Source organism: Cricetulus griseus, chromosome 3 (genome assembly GCF_003668045.3).
Source record: "Cricetulus griseus strain 17A/GY chromosome 3, alternate assembly CriGri-PICRH-1.0, whole genome shotgun sequence".
In the NCBI taxonomy this organism is placed as follows: Eukaryota; Metazoa; Chordata; class Mammalia; order Rodentia; family Cricetidae; genus Cricetulus; species Cricetulus griseus.
Window position 1 is genome coordinate 217,513 of NC_048596.1, and position 14,189 is coordinate 231,701.

Genomic DNA, 14,189 nt, shown 5'->3' on the forward strand with positions numbered 1-14,189 from the left:
AAATATATGAACTCTAGAATTGATAGAAACATCTGGATACCTGGACAGTCACCCAAAGTTCTTCTGTAACGTTGGGGCATCCATCTTCAGCCTATAAGGTGTCTGGCACACTTCTCCATTTCAACAAGAACCCTTCAGTACTGTCTTGTTTTATAAGTTCAGCAGTCACTTTCTTGTGGGTCCTGCATGTCCACTTTATACAGCAACAAACAGTCCAGGCAAGACCAGTTTCTTGCCCAAATGGCTAATCTTGCCATGTTGAAAGCAAACTCCATAACGAGTTTCTTCGATGTCCATCCTCCTTTCTGATGTAATTGGTGTGCCAGGAGCAGTTGTGTCTCACTGCCAAGAAAAACCCTAAACCATTTAAATGCCATATTTCTGTAGGTCTTAGAAAGGTTTGGAGAATACCTATCCATCTCAAATACATCTCTGTATATCTAGAAAACATAACTAACCTAATTATAAGTTCTGACTATCATAGGTGACTATATAACTGGTATTTAAATATGTATATCATTTTTAAAGATCTGTATAAACACAATACCTAAAAGAGAGTAGACATATACATATCACAAAATTGACCTTAAAGTTGTATCAATAAATGAAAATCTATACCAATGCAAAGTATTCATTCCTATATCCTATTCCCCTTTTTTCTTTAAAAAAATTGATTATGCTCATAATCATTTATAACCAACCCCATTTAGATGAAAACAAATATTTATAAACAATATTTGGGAATATGGACGTTGTTCATTCTAAACTGCTTCCTGCTGATTGGGGGCGATGTCCATGCCATAGGAATCATGATAAAACATAGAAACCCGACCTAGTCCTTGTTTTTGTAGTCTGTAAGGCTGTATCGTCTCAGCTTCAGGGGGTCTTGCTTGATCAAACCATATTAGTCTGGAAGGAATCCATAGCTTTTTATTTTCTGTGGAAACACAAACAGAAATTCTTTTTCCAAGTAGCCTGTCCTTAGACTTAAATTTTGAAGTCAAAGCATTTTTAAAATTTATAATTTGGATTAATTTAGCAGCATTTATAATCAAATGTATTTTAGCAGCAGTCTTTCCTCGCAATCAAACAATTTAAAGACAACTATATCGCATATAGTATCCAGATTCTCTGTGTATTTCTTATCTTTATGTGGCTTTTTAATTACTTTATTTTTACTTTCTTTTGTTTCTTTTTTCCCGAGACAGGGTTTCTCTGTGGAAATCCGCCTGCCTCTGCTTCCTTCAGTAAATCCTATCAGCGTGCACCACCATAACCGGCTACTCTATTTTCTCCTGTTATTTTTTCTCTCATAAGCCTACATATATTTCTAAACGCAGTGGAAACCTTTAGAGACTTTTCTTTATCTGGATCTGTCTTTATCATCTCGGGAGTGCCAAGTCTAAGGCCCAAGAGCGCCTGGACAGTGTGAGCCTATGGAAGCTGTTCCGATGCCTCTCAGCAACCCAACAGGGCAGGCTGTGGCGGCAGGTTTCCCTCTTTCTCTGGGAACCTTGGGGCATGGGGTCAATCCACTCACTGACACCATTCTGTTAAGATAAATCTTTCCGCCAAAAGCCGCCCAAGCCCCACCACCACGTGTGAGGTCTCCGCCAGCCGCCCAAGTTCTGCCTGCCGCATGGAAGGACAAAATAATACAGAGACATATTAGGTACAGAGCTGCTTGGCCAATGACTAGTATTTCTCATCTGTTAGCTCAGTCTTAATTATCATAAATCCATATATGTTATAAGGCTTATCTTTATAGAGGATGCCTTTTGCTGGCACCCTCTCTTGCCAGTGGCTCACATCCTGCTGCTGGAGAAAGAAGGGGAAAAAAGGGGACCCTTCCTGTTTCTCCTTGCTCAATATGAGTCTCCTTCCTATGTACTTCCTGCCTGGATCACCACTTCTCTACTACATTTCCCAGAATCCTCTTTGACTCCTAGTCCTGCCTAACTTGCTGCCATTGGCCAAACAGTATTTTATTCAACAATCAATAAGATAAACATACACAGAAGTACATTCCCCATCAGCTATCAATCAATATAGATGGAGAAAACAAGATATTCCATGACAAAACCAGATTCAAACAAAACATATCCATCAATCCAGCCCTACAGTAGTTCTGGTAGGAAAAATGCAACCCAAGGAAGTTAACTACAACCAGAAAAATCTATTGCCTATGCAATAGATAATCCCACTTTACCAACAGCCAAAAGGAAAAAGGGATAGAATCCTGCACGTAATTTCACCACCATCACCAAATCAAAAACAAACAAGAATGAACAATCAATGGTCATTAATATCCATCAACATATTAATGATCTTAACTCACCTATAAAAAGACACAGATTAGCAGAATGGATAAGAAGACAGAATCCATCCTTCTGTTACATACAAGAAACACACCTCAACTTCAAACAAACACACCTCAACATCAACAGATGATACCTAAGAATTAAAAGTTGAGGAAAGATTTTCCAATCAAATGGACCCAAGAATCAAGCAGGGGTAGCAATCCTATTATCCAACAAATTGGACTTTAAACTAAAATCAATCAAAAGAGATGAAGGAGGTCACTTCCTACTCATCACAGGGGAAATCCATCAGGATGAAGTCTCAATTCTGAACATTTATGCCCCAAATACAAAGGCATCCACGTTTGTAAAAGAAACATTACTAAAAAACTCCAATCACACATAAAACCACACACACTTATAGTGCGAGACTTCAACACCCCACTCTCACCACTGGACAGGAACACCAGACAGAAACTTAACAAAGAAACAAAGGAACTAATAGGAGTTATGGCACAATTAGACTTAACAGATATCTATAGAACATTCCATCCAAATACAAAACAATTTACCTTCTTCTCAGCACCACATGGAACCTTCTCTAAAATCAACCACATACTTGGCAACATAGCAAACCTCAACAGGTACAAAAAAATTGAAATAATCCCCTGTATCTTATCAAACTACCATGCTTTAAAGTTAGAATTCAACAACAACACGAATTACAGAAAACCTACAAACTCATGGAAATTAAGTAACACCCAATTGCACAATTCATGGGTAGAGGAAGAAATAAAAAAAGAAATTAAAGATTTCCTAGAATTCAATGAGAATGTGGACACAACATACCCAAAACTATGGGACACTTTGAAAGCAGTGCTAAGAGGAAAGGTCATAGCACTAAGTGCCCACGTGAAGAAATAGGAGAATAATCACATTACAGAATTAAGAGCACAACTGAAAGCTTTCGAACACAAAGAAACCCATACACCTCAGAGCAGCAGATGCCAGGAAATAATCAAATTGAGGGCTGAAATCAATAAAATGGAAACTAGGAGAAAAATACAAGGAATCAATGTAATGAAGAGTTGGTTCTTCGAGAAAATCAACAAGATAGACAAACCTTTATCCAAACTTACCAAACAACAGAGAGTGAACATGCAAATTAATAAAATCAGGAATGAAAAGGGGGACATAACAACAGACACAGAGGAAATCCAGAGAATCATCAGGTCATACTTCGAAAACCTATATTCCTCAAAATTTGAAAATCTAAAGGAAATGGACAATTTTCTGGACAGATTTCACTTACCAAAATTAAATCAAGAACAGATAAGCAACTTAAATAGACCTATAACCCCTAATGAAATAGAAGCAGTCATCAGAAGTCTCCCAACCAAAAAAAAAAAAAAAAAAAAAAAAAAAAAAAAAAAAAAAAAAACAGGGCTAGATGGCTTCAGTGCAGAATTCTACCAGAAATTCAAGGAACAGCTAATACCAGGAGATCAGAGGATACAAATTGGAAAGGAAGAAGTCAAACTTTCACTATTTGCAGATGATGCAGATGATATGATAGTCTACATTAGTGACCAGAAAAACTCTACCAGGGAACTCCTACAGCTGATAAACACCTTCAGCAAAGTGGCAGGATACAAGATTACCTCAAAAAAATCTGTAGCCCTACTATATACAAATGATAAACAGAAAAAGAAAGAAATCAGAGAAACATCACCCTTTACAATATCCACAAACAACATAAAATATCTTGGGGTAACACTAACCAAAAAAGTGAAAGACCTGTACAGCAAGAACTTTGAGTCTTTAAAGAAAGAAATCAAAGAAGATACCAGAAAATGGAAAGATCTCCCATGCTCTTGGATAGGTAGAATAAACATATTAAAAATGGCAATCTTGCCAAAAACAATATATAGATTCAACTCAATCCCCATCAAAATCCCAAAACAGTTCTTCACAGACCTTGAAAGAACAATACTCAACTTTATATGGAAAAAACGAAAAACCCAGGATAGCCAAAACAACCCTGTATAATAAAGGAACCTCTGGAAGCATCCCTGACTTCAAGCTCTATTATAGAGCCATAGTCCTGAAAACAGCTTGGTATTGGCACAAAAATGGACAGATAGACCAATGGAATCAAATTGAAAATCTGGTATTAACCCACACACCTATGAACAACTGATTTTCAACTAAGATGCTAAATCTATACAATGGGAAAAAAAGCATCTTCAACAAATGGTACTGGCACAACTGGATTCGGACTTGCAGAGGACTGCAAACAGATCCATATCTGTCACCATGCACAAAACTTTTAAGTCCAAAAGGATCAAAGATCTCAACATAAATCCAGCCACACTGAACCTTCTAGAAGAGAAAAATGGGAGATACCCTTGGACGTATTGGTACAGGAGACTGATTCCTGAACATAACACCGGTAGCACAGACACTGAGATCTACAATTAATAAGTGGGACCTCCTGACACTGAGAAGATTCTGTAAGGCAAAGGACACAGTCAGTAAGACAAAATGACAAGCCCACAGAACGGGAAAAGATCTTCACCCAACCCCACATCTGACAGAGGGCTGATTTCCAAAATATACAATGAACTCAAGAAGCTAGCCACCAAAACACCAACCAATGAAATTAAAAAGTGGGGCACAGAACTAAATAGAGAATTCTCAACAGAAGAAGCTAAAATGGCTGAAAGACATTTAAGAAAGTGCTCAAAATCCTTAGCCATCAGAGAAATGCAACTCAAAACAACTCTGAGATACCATCTTACACCGGCCAGAATGGCTAAAATCAAAAACACCAATGACAGTCTATGCTGGAGAGGATGTGGAGAAAAAGGAACACTCCCCCATTGCTGGTGGGAGTGCAAACTTGTAAGGCCACTCTGCAAATCAGTCTGGTGGTTGCTTAGGAAAATGGGAATCAGTCTACCTCAAGATCCAGCAATTCCTCTCTTGGGCATATACACAAATAATGCATGTTCATACAACAAGGACATATGTTCAACCATGTTCATAGCAGCGTTGTTCGTAATAGCCAGAACCTGGAAGCAACCTAGATGCCCCTCAACTGAAGAATGGATAGAGAAAATGTGGTACATTTACACAATGGAGTACTACTCAGCAGAAAAAAGCAACGGAATCTTGAAATTTGCAGGCAAATGGATGGAACTAGAAGAAACCATCCTGCATGAGGGAACCCTGACACAAAAAGACAAACATGGTATATACTCACTCATATATGAATTTTAGACATAGAACAAAGAGCCTATAATCCTCTTCACCAAAGGAACTAGGAAAACAAGAAGGACTCTAAGAGAAAAATGCATGGTCCCCAGAGAATGGGAAGGGCCAGGATCTCCTAAGCTAATTCAGAGCATGAGGGTAAGGGAGAGGGAGCTGGTAGAATGTGAGGAGAAGAGGAGGGAAGAGGAGGAATTGGAGGAGCAGAAAGGTTGAGTTGGGGGAAGAATAGAGGAGAGCAGGATGAGAGATACCATAACAGAGGGAGTCATTATAGGTCCGAGGAGAGATCTGGCACTAGGGAGATTTCCAGAGATCTACAAGGAGGACACCAACTGACAATCTAGGCAATGGTGGAGAGGTTACCCTAAATGCCCTTCCCCTATAATGAGACTGATGACTACTTTATACGCCATCCTAGAGCCCTCATCCAGTGGCTGATGGAAGCAGAGACAGACACCCACAGCTATACACTGAACTGAACTCTGGAACCCAGTTGCAGAGAGGGAGGAATGAAGATCAAGGGGGTCAGGACCAGGCTGGTGAATCTCACGGAAGCAGCTGACCTGAACAAGGGGAGCACATGGCCCCAGTCTGCTGTCTGGGAGGCCAGCACGGGACTGATCCAGGCCCCTGAAAGTGGATGTCAACAAGGAGGCCTTGGCACCCTATGTGACCTCTGGTAGTGGATCAATATTTTTCCCTGTTGTAAGAAGGGACTCTGAGAGCCCATCCCACGTGAAGGGATGCACTCTCAGCCTGGACACATGGGGGAGGGCCTAGGCCCTGCCCAGGAAGATGTTGTGGAATGTGGGGAGCCTTCATGGAGGGTCCTACCCTCTATGGGGAGCGGAGGGGGAGGGGGAAGGGGATGGGGGCCTGGGAGGGAGGGGGAGAGGGAAAAGGGATTGACATGTGAAATTATAATTTTGTGAAAGTAAAAAAATAAAAATTAAAAAATGTAGTAGGTGCTTTTTAAGAGTAGATTCAATAACATACCGTTTTATCATATCCATACCCTCCATTTATTCTTTTCAGAGTAGATTCAATAATCTACCCTTTTTATCCTATTATATCTGGATTAGGTTCTTGGTTTCAAAATAAAACCTTGAATATAATCCCCTTTGTACAACTTTTCCTGATCACAAACAATGACATTTTGTAACCAATCCCCCTAAACAATGACAAATATCCATAACCCAATGAGTGACCAAAAACCACCCACCCCACCTCTTGGGAATGTGGGCATCATGTTGTTAATGTTACTTCCTGATGTCTGGGGGCAACAGCATCTTTTGGGGATCTGAAAAGAATATTTGGGTTGTCAAACTGTATCATTTGTTGTCCAGTTTCTGTGTAATGAGCAAGTACAGGGTTTGTATCAAATCCAGGCTAAAGTAGTCTGTGAGGCTGCATCACCTCAGCTAGCCACCTAGAAATTGTTCTGAGCAGTGTCTGTGGAGATGGATCACTTCAGCTGGTCACCTTGAAATTGCTATGAGCAGTTTGTAGTCCAAAGCTGATCTTTAGTTGGTGGTGTTCAGCTTAATGGTATTGTCATGGTACTGGAGAAATTGTCATTGTGGGGCCCCATCCTCCTTTTGGAGACTTCAAAGGTCACTGTTAGGCGTGGTCATGGTTCACTATAGAAAACTGATGAGACCCAAACCAGAAATCATGTGCATGAAGGTAGACAAAACCCTTTTCTAGAATTGGATAGTACTCTATATGACCATTAATATCACGACAAAAATTATTAGATTAGTAGCAATACAATTGTCCTAAATTCTTGTTTTTCTTCTGTTCCATATCAGGTGGCTCTTCTGACACGAGACAGAGATTTTGTATTTTACTTTAACAATCATGCTTGAGTTTAGAGAAGGAGCCAGCTTTTAATCTTTAATTGGACTGAGACTACAAAAAGACCATTTGTATTATGTTTCTGTATAGAAAAAAGAAACAGGGGCTGGATAGATGGCTCAGAGGCTAAGAGCACAGGCTGCTCTTCCGGAGGTCCTGAGTTCAAGTCTCAGCAACCACATGGTGGCTCCCAACCAACTATAATAAGATGCGGTGCCCTCTTCTGGCCTGCAGGGACACATGCAGCCAGAACACTGTACATAATAAACAAATACATAAATCTTTAAAAGAAAGAAAGAAAGAAAGAAAGAAAGAAAGAAAGAAAGAAAGAAAGATAGATAGATAGATACATTTGGGAAGGTTTGTAAAATTTTACCCTGTTGTAAATGTGATATACCACTAGGCCAATTTACTCTTTTTCTTGGAACAATTTTTTCTAGCTGACTTATCCTTTCTTTATTTCAGATGTCTCATTTGTTCAGAGGTCTTCAGATACCTTAGCTAGATACCTTTATTCGCCTGAAGAAGACAAAGAATAAAACCCTTCCCCAACTTTAAATTTTGGGAGGTTCTCCATTCAGGAAATTCAAAGTTAAGAAAGCACTATGCAATCTATTTTGCTAAGCTCTCCTTACAAGTATGTAAAGTCTGTATCATTTCTGTAAGTTCCTCATTCTTAGCTCTATTATCAAACCATTTCTTTAAGGATGTGATATGGATTTTACCATGCTAATGGCAATTATGACTAAGAGTGTATACGTCCCAGGTAGGTTTTATACCTCTTTTAAAAATTCCATCCGTAGTAGAAGCAAAAAGATTTTTAAATTCCTAGATGGTAATATTACCTTTCGTTGTTTTAGCAGTAGTTAACAAATTGTGAGAAAATTTTATTAGTCAATTTATTTACTAGCTTAAAATACAAAAATATCCAGTAATTTGCCTCCAATTAAATCTTCCAAAGGTCTTAACTTTAAGTTGCAATAATGATGTTTGGCCAGCAGGTGTCGCAGCTGTACCGCCAAAACAAGTCCAAGGACGTTGATGCTCTCTGGTCTGACTTGTTCCAATATTGTCCATCCTTTGGATACCAAGCAAAAACTCAAACCAAACCTAACAGTTTTGTTAAAGATAAAGGGGAAAAAAGGAGCAAAGTTTGCGCTGAAGCTGTGTACTGCGGGCTGAACCCGTGGGCCGGACTGGATGTGCCAGCTCTGGGAAGTCTTGAGGTCTGGGAGTGTGTCCAAATAAAAGCTGGGTCAAGCCGAATTCAAATAAAAAGGTTATAGGAATTGTGTAAGCCGCTGGCGCTGGGTGGAGGGGAGTCAAGTGCAGCCCGTTTGACTGACTGAGCCCAAGGCAGCTGGCAGTTTTCTCAGGGTCAGACTGGGACCCTTGTGGGACGATTTGCCCCTGTCCTGCTGTTAATGTTCTGGCCACGTTAGGCACCAAAATGTAAATTGAGCTCCTAATTGCTCTAGATAATAAAAACCCAGAGTAAGATGGAAGAAAATGCTGAGAGACCAAAGAGAAGAAGAAAACCACACCTTACCCCCTTCGTGTCTCAGCAGACAAGAGCCAGTTCATTCCTTCCTGCTTATATCCTGTTTCCACCCAGCTACCTCACTTCCTGTCTGTCTGTACAGACCTCCAGACCTCTATGGTTAGCTAATGGCAAGCTCCTTTCTCTGACCTTTAGACAGGTTTTATTTGTACAAGCAAGATATCACCATAATTCTGACCCTGACTTTATTCTTTCTCTATCCTCTAGAAGTGACCCTAACTTTTAACTTCTAAACCATTTTAAAAAGTGGTCTTTTCTTACCTGAGCTGCAGTGGTAGCTTTCTTTTAGTCACTCTGCCAGGTATGAACTATCAAGCTCTCCTCATATAGTTGAGCTGTCCTTTGCAACACCATGAATAAAATGTCTGGAGTACACTTTCCAACCTTCAAATCCCTGGTTTATTTTGGAACTGCTAGTGGACCCTCAGCTATTGCCAAGGACTTAGTAGCTGGACCAGTGGCTCAGCAAAGTTAAAGATGATCAGTCTCTGTCACAGGTCAAGGCTGAAGTGCATGAAAGAACATCTTTGCATAAAGAAAAACCTTGCCTAATAATCTACCAAGTTCTCTTTTCTTTATTTCCCTTGCTGATGAGTGTTCCCTCTGGTGGGCCTGACATATGGATGACTATAAACTAAAATGTTAGATGGTAAGGCAGTGGGGGTGGAACTCCTTGATTTGTTTTGTGCCAACTTACTTCCTGTCAACATAGGGTGTGGATATCTGCAGAGCTTGCAGTCACAAAGGAGTGAGCTTGGAAGGTCTCAAGCAACTGCTGAGAGATGCTGGCCCAGTGAGCCAGGTATATCTCTGTGCCAAGGGCAGTGCTGAGCAAGTCCAAAGCCCTCCAGCAGAATCTACAGTCTGCACTGCTGCCTGCCAGGGCATGTGGACCAGGATGGGGCAGTGCATCCTGCCTGAGACACGACCTCTTTACTCCCAGTACTGCAGATATCTGGACATGGCTACAGATAAGGGTCTTCTTTACACAAGGAAGGACCTCATCTTCAAGTTCCTGGATACTTCACACACACACACACACACACACACACACACACACACACACACACTCACACACACACACACACACACACACACACACACCCCGCACCCCACCCCATTACACATTCAAGACCTGCATTTGCCAAGCACGGTGGCCTTCAAACCAACCTCGGCTGAATGAATTTTTGGGGTGGGGGACCGAAAAGCCTGATTTTCCACCCTCAGATGGAATAGACAAGAAAGAAGGTTCCCTGGAGAGGGAATAGCACTAGTTGTTGTTGAACTTGGTGTGTGTATTAGAAGCAAATCCACCTGTCAAATGAAGGAGTTGGCAAAGCTGGAGAAACTGGAAGCACCATATCACTTCATTAGCAATTTCTGTGGCTTGACCTCTGGGTCCCCAGACTCTGCGTTCCTGGGGACCCCTGAGGGCTGGGGTTTGGCACATGGGGGTGGATGTCTTTTCAGAGAGAAAAGTCCCAGGGCTGCTAAAGAGAAGTTTATCAGGAGAGAAAGACATGGACTATGAGAGCACAAGGGAAACAGAGACAGAGATGATACACAGCCAGCAATGAGAAGAAAAGAGTACAGGTGAGCTAAGAAGGAGCAGTAAGGGAGATGTTGAGGGTCAGCTCCCTCAGCAGTCACTCTGGGCCAAGCCACTACCCTACAGCAGCCTAAGGAGGCAGGGGTAGGGATGAAGAAGTGAGGTTTCTAGAATTAGCTGCCCCTGGGAGTTCCTTGTGGGCGGCTTGGAATGAACTGCTGTCCAAATCAGGAAAAAGAAACACTCCCTGCATACCTTATATCTTCCCCAGAGGTTACTAGAGATGAAGGCACTCATAGGTGAAGGGGTGCCAGTCACTTCTGGTATATTCATCTGTACCACTCAATACGGTGAATCCCAGGAGGAAGCAAACCTGACTGACAGAAGTTTCTCTTGGGAAGGCAGGTGTTAACCTACAGGCCCTAGCTGGTTTTCTGCATTTCTTCCATGCCTACAATCACAGTAAGAGTTCTTTGGGATCAGGGCCATGTGAATGGCCCCAGAAGGAAACAGAAAGCTTCTCTTGGGGATTTAAAGGGCCCTGCATCTGCACCAATGCTTTTCCTACTGTGGAGTAGGAGTCCTTGCCACACACACACACACACACACACACACACACACACACACACACACACACACAAGGCTTGACATTTCTCAAGCCATCAAAAGGGACAGCTGCTGTAGTGAGAGGAGCTGAACAGATGAGGACACAGAGATTAAGAAACTTGCCCAAAGTTACACAAATAGTAAGTGAGGAAGATATAGTCAGAACTTAACATTGAAGTAAATGACCAAATATCATAGATGAAAATAGATTTTAGAGAATGGTCTTGGTCTGTTTTGTATTGCTATAAGAAAAATGCCTAAAGCTGGGTAAACTATAAAGAAAAGTTTGTTGTGACATGGTTTTGGAGGTAAGGAAGTCGAGCTGAAGAACCACATGATGCTATGTCATAAAATAGCTGATAATAGAGCACATGAAATGGCCGAGGAGCATTATAGGTAGAAAGTGGCACACGTAGAAGAAAGAGATATAAGCAGAGAAAGTTCAGTTTATTTGCAGCAGCTATTCTGGAGGTAGCCAATCCAGTCAGGGAGACCAAACCTTTATTTGGGATTCTTTTTGCATTATCATCATCGTCGTCGTCGTCGTCGTCGTCGTCGTCGTCGTCATCATTATATATGGATGGATGTGTTTCCTGAATATTTTATAAGCTGAGCCATCTCCCCAACCCCAACACATGCCAAAGAGTGGCATTAGTCCCTTCCAAGCCTAGGTATCTAATATACACTCACTAGGTCTACCACTTCTTGATACCATTTATTACACTGGGGACCAAGTATTCAGCACATGAACCTTAAAGTAACAAAAAAATCTAACACATCAGGGACATTAACAACTTGTCTCAGTCCATGGAGGCAGTGGTTTGCAGAACCTGGTCTTGGCTCAAAGCCCCACCCTCAACACCACACTAAATCCCTGATCTTTCTTCTCTCTGGCCAAGAGTGGACCAAGAAAGCTCCTGCTTCTGTGTTGGCCTTGGCTTGCAGGACACTGACTGGGGTTTTCAAACAGAACTTTACTGACAACTCACAAAGACCAAAGAAAAATAAACAAGGGAAATATGATGACATATAATGAAGTATTGAGTTCACAAAGAATAGTCTTTTCTCTTTTAAAGGAATACTGTATTGGCTTACAGCTGCACTAACAACTACCACAAATTCAGTGACTTGAAAAAACACAAACTCATTCTCTTGTTCTGGAGGTCAGACACCTAAAATCAAGATGTTAGCAGAGCTGTAGAATGGAACAGGGAGGTAGAGAGCTGGTGAGATGGCTTAGTGGTTAAGAGTTCCCAGTACCCACATGGCAGTTTACAACTGTCAGCAACTCCAGGTCCTGGGGAATTTGACACCTTTACACCAATGCACATACAATAAAGTTAAATAAAACAAAAACAATAAGAACAGGGAGGTTGAGAGGTGACTTGGGAACTACAGTATTTTTATTTATAATATATTATACTGATAAAACACAACTAAGAATGAAGATAAGCTTATTTTTAGGAGACCTTCAGTGGGCATGGTCCTACACACCAATCTTTCCGGCTTTCACAGAGCAGGAGGAAATACAGGAAAAGAAGGTATGAAAAAGCATTCATAGGCCAGTGTTGAGAACTAGCCCATTGCTATGCTGAATGGTACAGCCTTGGGAAACAGCACAGACACCATGTGGTACTGGCAGCATCATTGGCATCATGTGGTATCATTCCCTTTGTGTTGTAGAGTATCAGGGTTGAGACCACAATAGACCCATCTCTTGGTTTGAAAATGAAATGCTTCTTTATGGTGATTTAAATGAGAAACGTGCCCCATAGGCTTATATAGTTACAGACGTGGTTCCCAGGTGGTGACACTCTTTGGGAAGGTTATGGAATCTTTAAGAGGTGTGGCCTTAATGGAAGAAATATGTCACCAGGGTTTCTCTGTGTAGCCCTGGCTGTCCTGGAACTCACTCTGTAGTACTCACTCTGCCACTGCCTCCAGAGTGCTGGGATTAAAGGTATGAGTCACCACCACCCCATTAGGGGACTTTTTTTTTTTTTTTTTTTTTTTTGGTTTTTCAAGACAGGGTTTCTCTCTGTAGCTTTGGAGCCTATCCTGGCACTCGCTCTGGAGACCAGGCTGGCCTCGAACTCACAGAGATCTGCCTGCTTCTGCTTCCTGAGTGCCAGGATTAAAGGTGTGCGCCACCAACACCCGGCCAGACCCCTTTTCTTGTTGCATTCCTTAAGCAACATAGTTTAACAACTATACACAAGCACATACATTGTAATGTATATGGCAAGAAAGATAGAGATTTAAGGAATATAAGAAAAATATGTGTAAATGATATGCAAGTTTTATCATCTTAAGATAAGGGACCATAGGCACCCTAGGGGTTCTATCTCAAAAAATGCTAAGTGAAGAGTGCTATTTGCCAGGATCCCCCTGGTGAAAACTGGTACTTATGTAACAATTCTTAGAAAATGTCACCTTTATGTGCTCTAGTTGCCAGCCAGGGCTCCACAAATAACAGGTAAAAAGAGCAAGAACACAGTCCAGCTAATGACAAAGGTAGGCAAAGTGATGGCACTTCGGACGTCAGCCAGAGTCTGACTCTGGCTGGAACTGGAAATGAAAGTTTTCTTTCATGTTGGGCAGGAGAATCAATCATGGATCATCTGTCACTCTGGCCCCCATCTCTGTATACAGACCATGTGAGAGGATGATTAGCCCAGACTCTTGAGGCAGAAGAGGAAAGACTCATTTCACAGTGGTAAGAACAGACTGAAGAATGTATCCTATTAGCATGAAGGTTATTTGGAGCTCAAGGCAATGGAAAAACAGCAGGTCTAAGCACAGCTTTACCACTCAAAGTAGGGCTGGGTTTGTAAGTGCCACTGTGTAATCTCAATTTTGCCACAGGATGGGGTTTGTAAAAATGTCCCCTCTCTTCTCCCATGGTCATCCCCAGAGGAATCCATGTAGCATTGCCAACCAGGCGTTAGCCACATTAGTTTGCTAATTTATTTGCTTTCCCATACCTCAAAGTACCTTTCCTGGTCTTGTCAATTCTCTGAAAATTAAGTGTTCTGGTTAA